The sequence below is a fragment of the Bos mutus genome, chromosome 9 (genome assembly GCF_027580195.1).
Source record: "Bos mutus isolate GX-2022 chromosome 9, NWIPB_WYAK_1.1, whole genome shotgun sequence".
In the NCBI taxonomy this organism is placed as follows: Eukaryota; Metazoa; Chordata; class Mammalia; order Artiodactyla; family Bovidae; genus Bos; species Bos mutus.
Window position 1 is genome coordinate 69,494,259 of NC_091625.1, and position 9,455 is coordinate 69,503,713.

Here is a 9,455-nt window from a genome sequence, read left to right on the forward strand (position 1 = left end):
AAACCGGTTACCATGTTATATAACAAAAATTTATTTCATTATATACTCAAAACAAACCTATAATATCTCCAAACCTAGTATCAGTCTTATCTTTGAACAAATTGTGGATGCATTCCTGAATTCCAACTTTTCCAGGTATTCATATAAAAAAGAAATAAACCCAGTGTACTTTAAAAAATAGTTTACAAGTCCTTACATGAATATGATGGCAGCACACATTCTTAACAAGACAGACCCCTAGATTATTCATTCACAGTAAAAATGAATATTAGAGCAACTCGCTCTTGAGTCAGTGAATTTAAAATTCACAACAATTCTTTCCTGGAACACCATTTTGGGGATAAGAAAGCTTGTTTATAAGGTAATTTGAGAGCTGAAGAAAGGTGCTATTATCATCTCTTGTGTAATGTCCTCAAAACTACTTATTTGGAGTCATTAAATGTAACTGATAAATTCAGGCAATTTGGAAGGATTTTAAAATGTAAACTTCAATACTCATTGAAAGGTTATGAAGTTCTATTAAAGCATCAAAGATAGATACACTAAGGCTGAGAAATTGATTCACTGTTTTTGGGAAACATATGTTGCTTTCCCTTTAGTGGTTCAAATGATTTCTGAAAGCCCACTCTTCTATGACACTGCCCTATATATCTATATGTAAAATTCTTTGACCCATCTTTGTTTGCAGTCTCGTCCATTTAAGCTGCTTCACCATACGGCATGCTTGTTCTTAACTATATAGTAAATGGGTGCGACATTTCCAATTACTCCCCACGCTTCCTGCCAAAAACCACATGGGCACAAAATCACCATGGTTATGTCTTTGAACCAAAGAACATTTACTTTTTTTTTTTTTTTTTTGCCTTTTTTAACCACAAATATATGATCTCTCCCTATATTTAAGTTTTTTGGTAAATGCTCACATATATAAAGTTGAAGGTGAAAGGACAAAAAAACAGACTTACAGTTTGATAGGAATTACAGTGCTGAGGAAAGAAACAGAAGTGATATGTAGACACCAATCCAAGAATTATCTGATATGCTAATTGAGTTGGGGAAACAATGAATATGCAACAGTGGGAGAGACTAAGTATATCTTTTTAAGATTCTGGAAGACAGTTTTGGAGGCTATTCTTATCAGGTCTGAGCTTGGGAAATGTCTTTATGGAAGAGGATGTGATGAGGGCTTTTGATAGTTTTGTGGGCATTTCTCACAGTGACTGCGCAGCATCTTTTGAATACCCTTTCTTGTTTGAGGAACCCCCTACCTTGTGATCCCCACTTCTCCAGGAAGAGGTCTGCAGTAGAGGCCAGGAACTCTCCTTCTCAGTCTCCTTTATCACTGGGGTTCAGCCATAATCCTTGGGCTCCACCAAGCGATAGAGAGACCCTGCATGCTGCAGGGGCAAAGTCGCTATTTGGGGATCCTGTGCCCTATGTAGGTGTCACATGCTGGCAGAGGGTAGAGGCAGGAGTTTGCTTAGAGCATCTGACAGTGGAATGAGGCATCTTTCCTGCTACTTGGCCACCCAGCCTGATTCTCTGGACATTCTGGGGATTCTGTGAGTTGCTGAATATCCTTTGCTATAAAGTTCCCTTTCCATTTAAACTAGCTAAACTGATTCTGCTGTTTACAACTAAAAGTCCTGACTGATACAGGCCACACTCCAGTAAGTCAGTATTTCAACACAGGGCATGACTTGGCATTTTGAATTGGACATCTCTCCTAGTGTGTGATGGGTATTTGTGATATAAGAAGTTGCCATTCCTGACCCCCAGGGACTAAATGTCAGTAGCAGACTCCAGTTACTGTGACAAATAAACATCCCCACACATTTCTCAAATCCCCTCCAGATGAGGGCAACATGACCCCCACTTGGGAAACACCCTATGTGCTCTCCTAACAGCATAAAAGAGTTCACATGCTTCCTCTCATGCCCATTCTATCAAGAGGTAATTTAGGTCTTAAAAAGGACGTGCTTATTGGGGCTTTGTACACTATTACATTCCTGGATAGAAGCAGAACAATGAAGCCACCTGTATGTTTTAAGTGACATGGATTGAAACACCTAGTTGCTGCATGAGAAAAATGGTGAAAGCATCAATTGTGATGATAATGACACCATTGTTGAATCACCGTTGTGATTCTTTGGGCACACTTAGAGAATGAAAACAGATGACCTCCAAAGTGGAAGCTATGTGACATGATTAACATATTGTTATAATAAAAAGGCTATTTCTCATGTATTTTATTCAAAAATAAATATTTTGCATAGTATGCTGAAGAGCAAAAGTTTATAATAAACAGATGTAGAGATATTTTAATCTAAGAAATCTGAGAGAGATGTTTGAAATATAAAAATGTTTTAATATACCAAAAATATTAATTTTCCCTGAGCAGATATGGTGGAAAGATTTCAGCTATAGAATGGGAAAGCACTGTTCCTACAGGGCTCTACTGAAACCTGGAGAAGAGCGGCTTCCTGAGTTAAGCGACACACGTGAAAACACAAAGTTCAGTGGAGCATCCAAATCAAAGGAATAAGACACAAGAGAATGAATACATGAGCGATAAATTGTGGAGAATTCAAACTGTATGTTTTAAGAGAAATTACTAGTCCTTAGTGCATTCAGAATGTGTCTTTAATGTTTATGCTAAATAGCTGTTGTAGTTTGTTGTTTACCATAGAGAAGTATTACCCGCCCCAAATCAGTGAATATCCTAGACCTAATTAGAAGGAAGTGATATAAACAAGAATGCCTCGGCCTTGGGTAGATTATTGCTTCCAGTTCTTCTCCTTGCCTGTATCCTTCTCAGATGACTGCCTGTTTCATATGGCTTTACAGTGAATCTCACCAAAGGCAGAGTGTATTTCTCTGCTCCACTGATGATACCTCACTTGGCCATGTGACTTGCTTTGACCAATGGGATGTATGTGAATATGAAGCAGGCAAAGGCTTGAAATGTGGAGACTTGTGACGCAAACCTGAACCAGACCTGCATCCTGGAGCCAAGCCCTGCCAAGTGCAGTCGTGACTAGGAGACCCACCGCTGCAGACAGGTGAGTGAGAACCAGATGCCTGTTGTTCTATGCCACCTGCTTTTTTTTGTTACGCAGCAGTATTGCAGCAAAAGCTAACTAGTGTAGGACCTATAAGTCAAACTGAAACACAACAGCAAACTTGAGCTAAATTGTGCTTTTCAAAAAGGCAGTAGCATCGAGAGGATGTACCATTTTGGGGCTATATGGATTTCATATTATATAATTTCATTCAGTATTATATAATTTATGGTATTTTCATTTTTAAAAATATACATGTTTATAAATGCTTTTAAATATTAACCGTGATAAGTTCTAAGTGGGATTAAAAGTGAAATTACTTCCTAATTTGTGCATTTTAGTAGTTTTGCTATCTATTGTTGTTGTTAAGTTGCTAAATTGTATTCAACTCTTTGTGACTCCTTGGACTGTAGCCTGCCAGGCTCCTCTGTCCATGACATTCTCCAGGCAAGAATAGTAGAGATTTTAGTAATTTTACCATCTATATTAAGCATTTATTCTTACAGATAAAATCTTAAATGCTATTTTAAAATAAAACTAATCTATTCAGATATCACACAATTCATTATGTTGCAGCTGTAAGAAATTAGTGCCTAAAGATCACCTTACTCACAAAACTCACCCCATTCACTCATGCATTCACTCACTTTTTGAACATTTCCTCTGGGCCAGATATTGAGCTGGGTGCTCGGTATGCAAAAATATCTATGTTGGAATGATACACAACATATTGATATAGGTGTATTTATTCCTCTCTCTATAATCTCTATTTCCCTCATTTTCAGTAAGACCTTGTTTTTAGTGGGAGGCTACAACCAAAATAGAGAAGCAAAGGGCCGATTTTCATAGTTCTGGTTTTTCTGCTCCCAATGGCCCAATTCTCGGTATAAGCCATAGGTTTGGCAACATAATGGGATGTTGGAGTCTTTCCCTGTCCACTCTCATTTTCCACTGAGGCACTAGGAAGCTAGATACATAAGAAGGATATATGTACAAAGAGAGAAACACCCAGACCCCTCAGTGAGGTCAAGAACACAAGAAAGGGGTAAAAAAGGATTTTGTGAGGAGGAAGTATTTGGAGCAGCTGTGCTTTAAACCTCATGCTCTTCTGGTGGGGAGGGCCTGCTGAGTACTGCAGAAACTTTTAGTATAAACAGCTTCTTCCAAACACCGGCACTAAGAGACGTGACCAAACTCTGCCATGGCTTCTAGTAGTCTAAAGTTATGTCCCCACAGTGACCCCTGGCAGTTCCTGTTTGGAAAAGACCAAGGTTGCCAAAATGTTGGTTTTATTTTATTTTTTCCAACTTTATCGAGAAATAATTGATGACTATAATTAAAGTGTATAATGTGGTGATTTGAATATATATACATTGTGGAATGATGACCAAGACCAAGAAAATTAGCATATCCCTCAGTTCACATGTTTAACTTTTTTGTGTGAGAATGCTTAAGATCTAGTCTGATCAAATGTGAAGTATACAATACAGTATTATTAACTATAATCACCATCCTGTACATTGGATCCTCTGGATTTATTCATCTTGTAACTGCAAGTTTGTATCCTTTGATTTACATCTCCTTGTTTCCTTCTTCCTCAAGCCCTGGCTACTACCATTCTACTCTTCATTTCTGTAAAATCAGCTTAAAAAAACCAGACTCCACATGTACCTGACACCATGCAGTATTTGTCTTTCTCTGTTTGGCTCATTTCGGGCTTCCCAGGTGCGCTAGTGGTAAAGAACCTGCCTGCCAGTGCAGAAGTTGTAAGAGACTCAGGTTCAGTTCCCTAGGTCTGGAAGATCCCCTGGAGGAGGGCATAGCAGCCCACTCCAGTATTCCTGCCTGGAGAATCTCATGGACAGAGGAGCCTCAGGGCTACCGTCCACGGCGTCACAAAGAGTCAGACATGACTGAAGCGACTTAGCACACATGCACACAGGCATTTGGCTCATTTCACTCGGCAGAATGTTGTCCAGGTTCGTATGTCCTGGCATCATTGATAACCAGTTATAGGACAAACTGCTTCTCAAAAAAAAAAAAAAAAACTAATTATTTTATTACAATTTCTAGTGATTCTTTTCAAGAAGGAAGAATGAAAGAAAAGACAGATTGTGGTGAGGCATACCATTTTGGTGTAAAAGAACAAAAATATCCCGTTAGTCTTGTATCTTGCTAGTTGTGTGTTTTAGAATGGTGGCCGCAAAGTGAGAGAAACAAGTGAAACCCAGGAGAATGGGAAAATTGGATGCTTCACACCAACCATTAGTTTGATTAAATTCTTTAGGTAAGAGGCTTAAAAACCTCAAGTGATGCTGAATTAACAATGGTGTAGTGATACTGAAAATACTGCTGTAGTGACATTTAATGATGTGAAACAATAATGCTATAATGATGCTGATTAAAACTCAGCATCATTACAGCAAGGAGAATCTCATTGTATTGCTACAAAACACGGACTCAAATTACTTCTAAACCAACTAAAAATTTCACAAAATTCACTTTTTTAATATGCAGTTTTAAAAGTTTTTACCCATACAGATGCTTATAATGACCACCATAGCCAAGATATTGAATGATTTTAATATCCCAAAGAATACCTTCCAGCTATCCCTTTCTTCTTAGACCCTCCCTTCACTCCAAACCCCTGGCAATCACGTGTCTGTTCTCTGTTATTATATTTCTGCCTTTTCAAAATGCCACAGAAGTGAAATCATAGAATATGAGTTCACGATTCCTACCCATTGGAGACTGAGTTTTTTCACTTATCAAATACAGAAATGTTTTTTATTTTTAAAAGAATGTTTATTTTTGCTAAATGCTAGATAAAGGAAATAGACAAAAAAGACTCAGTTACTGCAGGACTTAAATGGATAGCATCTTGACATTTTTAAAGAAATGGAGAAGTAATTAAGACACTGCAGAAACACTGTTTTCCTTCATATGTAAGGAGAGCTGCTTCTGTTTAAAGCAGATGGATTTGGGTTTGCCTTTTCTATTTTGGGTGTGTTCAAATATATGTGTCCTCTAGACACATGATGAAAGAAAATTCACCTCCCTGCAGCCTTCCCTTAGTCTCTGCATATGGAAACATAATTATTCAGTGCTTAACTAAATTTTTTATCTGGGCACTTGAACTTATTCTATGGCTAGTGAGATAAATCCTTAGCAGCATATTTCCTTGTTCCTTGGAAAAACACTGACCTTTTAAACTGTCATAAGTTTATTCAGCCCAGGCTGTGTGGCATAGCACATTTATGTGCAACACGTAATTGAGTTGGATCTATGAGAGGGGCCTGTGGGGCACCGCCAGCTTCCATCAGTGTGCTCCCACTGCCATTATAAGCAACGCATTTTCTCTGCTGCTGAGCTCTGCTCTTTCATATAATGGAAACCATTATTTACGGAGGAAAGTAATACCGTGCTTTGGAATTCCCATAGAAATGAACATATTTAGCAGATCCAGTTCATACATGCTGAGTAAATAAAAGCAGCAACATTCATTTCCAGCTCTAAACACACACACACACACACACACACACACACATTCATATGTGCTGTGGGAATTGGGGAGAGGGGACTTTCAGGGAACAATGTACATTGCAAAAGCGTTCACTATTGTGTTTCTAGTGGTATGCTCCCATAAAGAAGCAGATGTATTGTGAGATGTATAAGACTGGGCTTCCCAGGTGGCGCTAGTGGTAAAGAACCCGCGTGCCAATGCAGGAGACATAAGAGATGCGGGTTTGATCCCTGGGTTGGGAAGATCCCTTGAACGAGGGCATGGCAACTCACTCCAGTATTCTTGTCTGAAGAATCTCCATAGACAGAGGCGCCTGTGGGGCTACTGTCCACAGGGTCGTACAGAGTCAGACACGACTGAAGTGACTTAGCACACATGCACATAAGATGGACTCGAGCCTAGAGAATGGCTATATGAAAATGTAGCCTTGAATGAAGAAATGAAGAAATCTGCCTTTCTTCAGATGCTTAATATCAGGCCATTTAAATTGCTCATGTTTTCCAGTGAGCTCAGTTCTGTACTTGCTAGGATTTTCTGTGTAGTTGTAGTATTACAACTACACAGGAATTTGTTTTCAGTTTTAATTTTCGATTGCATTTCCTTTGAGGTTGACTGTATTCTCTATTTGTGTATTAAATGCTTCAGTTTGAAATTATGAAACGTTTGTGATCAAGAAGCAGAGTAGTTCAATAACCAAGCAGAACATTGAAATATGATTTCTGTTTTTATCCCCTGTGTTGTGCCAAGCAGACTGGGAAACCCTTCCCTGGTTTGTACTGCATCAGAGACTAAAACATGAGTAGATCATTGTCTGTATCTCATTGGAAAATCAGATTGACTACATCTCTTGTGGCTGGGCTACCCTGTTTTGAAATCAGAAAGATTGTAATGAAAGATCTGTTTTGAATTGTGTAAGAAAATCATATGGACTGCATTTCTTGTGGCTGGGCTACCCTGTTTTGAAATCAAAAGGTTGTAATGAAAGATCTGTTTTGAGTTGTATAGGTTTGGCTACTATCCAAACAGCAAAAATTGCTTCTTCGTGCTCTCATTACACCTTAAACATGCTCTTATAAGCATTGGCTTAACACACCTGTTTCTCCCTCGGGTGTCTTGGAGGCCTTCAATGACAGGGACTTTTCTTTGTAAACACAGAAGTTCAGTAAATATTTTTGAATAAATATTTACATATTGAGAATTACAGTTTTTTTCCCATTGTACCTAGATTTAGAAGGCAATATACGATGGCTTTGAAAATGAAAGTTTGTGGATCTAGTCTTCTATAAAAATAGTTTTCAATTCATTTTATGAAGCCAGCATAACTATGATACCAAAACAAAAGAAAATGCAAGGAGGAAAAAAAACCACTACAGATGAATATGCCTCGTACACAAACAAAAATAACAAAAACTTAGCAAATAAAGCCTATCTCTGTGTGTGTGTGTGTGTGTATTAAGTATAACCTAAGTGTAGTTTACATTAAAATTGAAAGGTTGATTTAATATTTGGAAATCAATGTAATTTACCATGTTAAAATAAGGGAGAAACTGTACGATCATTTCAAGAGATGCAGAAAAAGCACTTGACAAAATTCAACACTTGCATTATTAAAAAATTTCTCAGTAAGCTAGGAAAAACAGGAACTTTCTTATAAAGGGCAGTTATTAAAAAGACGTCACTAGCATCATCTTTAATGGTGAAAGACTGAATGCTTTCCCCATAGGACCAGAAATAAGCATGCCCACACTCAAAATGACATCTGCTCATCTTTGTACTGGGGGTTCTAGCCTATAGAATAGGTAAGGAAATATAAAGTAATACAGATGGGAAAGGAATAATTAAAATGGTTTTAATTCACAGATGGCATGTTTATATATAGAGAAATTCAATTAGAATCTATTAAGAAACTAGAAGGATTAATAAGTTTGGTAAGGTCCTAGGATACAAGGCCAATATATAAAATTCAATTGTATCTTTAATGTATTAGCAATAACAATTAGATACTAAAAAAATCATTTACAATAGCATTCAAAAACACGAAATGCTTAGGAATAAGTTTTATAAAAGACTGATCCAGTGAAAACTATAAAACATTGACATTAAAGAAATTAAAGAAGACTCAAATAAATAGAGATATATCATGTTTATGAATTAGAATTATGAATTCAATGCAATCTTTTTAGGTAATATTTGCTTTCACTTTAGGTGGGCAAGATTTTTGCTTTGAGATGGTTCATCTATATGTTCTGCTGAGCTGGAATGCCGATGTTGAGTTCATTGTCTCTGGAATTTGTACTGCATGTAGATAGAACATAGTTTTCTTTTACTTACCTTTTATTAAATTTGATATCTTGGAAATATACTTGTCTGGGTAGAATGTTTTGTTTGGTAGCAAAGATGATACTTTAGAATTAAATTATGAGAATTTTCTGGTTTTAAATTAGGCCTCCATAGAAACCACTCAAGAAATAAAATAGTTGAGTGAGCTAGTAATAAGTATTTGAGTTCAGTTATTTCAAGGTTATTTGTTACACTATTTGCCAAAACATACCTTTATTCCTCCTTTTCATTAAACAAGTCCAGTAACTGTGGTCTCAATTGGCAGTGGTTAAGTTCATAGTGATTTAAGACTCAGGATATTGTCTTTGGAAATGAAGTTGACAGTAATGTTGTCTTACTTTTTATTGCCTTGCTTCTCAAAGGGTAGTTCATAGACCAGAAAAATGGATAACCTCAGGGTGCATGTTAGAAATGCAGAGCCTCAGACCCTATCCCAGATCGATTCAATTAAAATCTACATTTTTGAATGATTCATAGGTGATTCCATGTATGTTAAAATTTAGAAGCGTTGCACATCTATTTTCTATTAC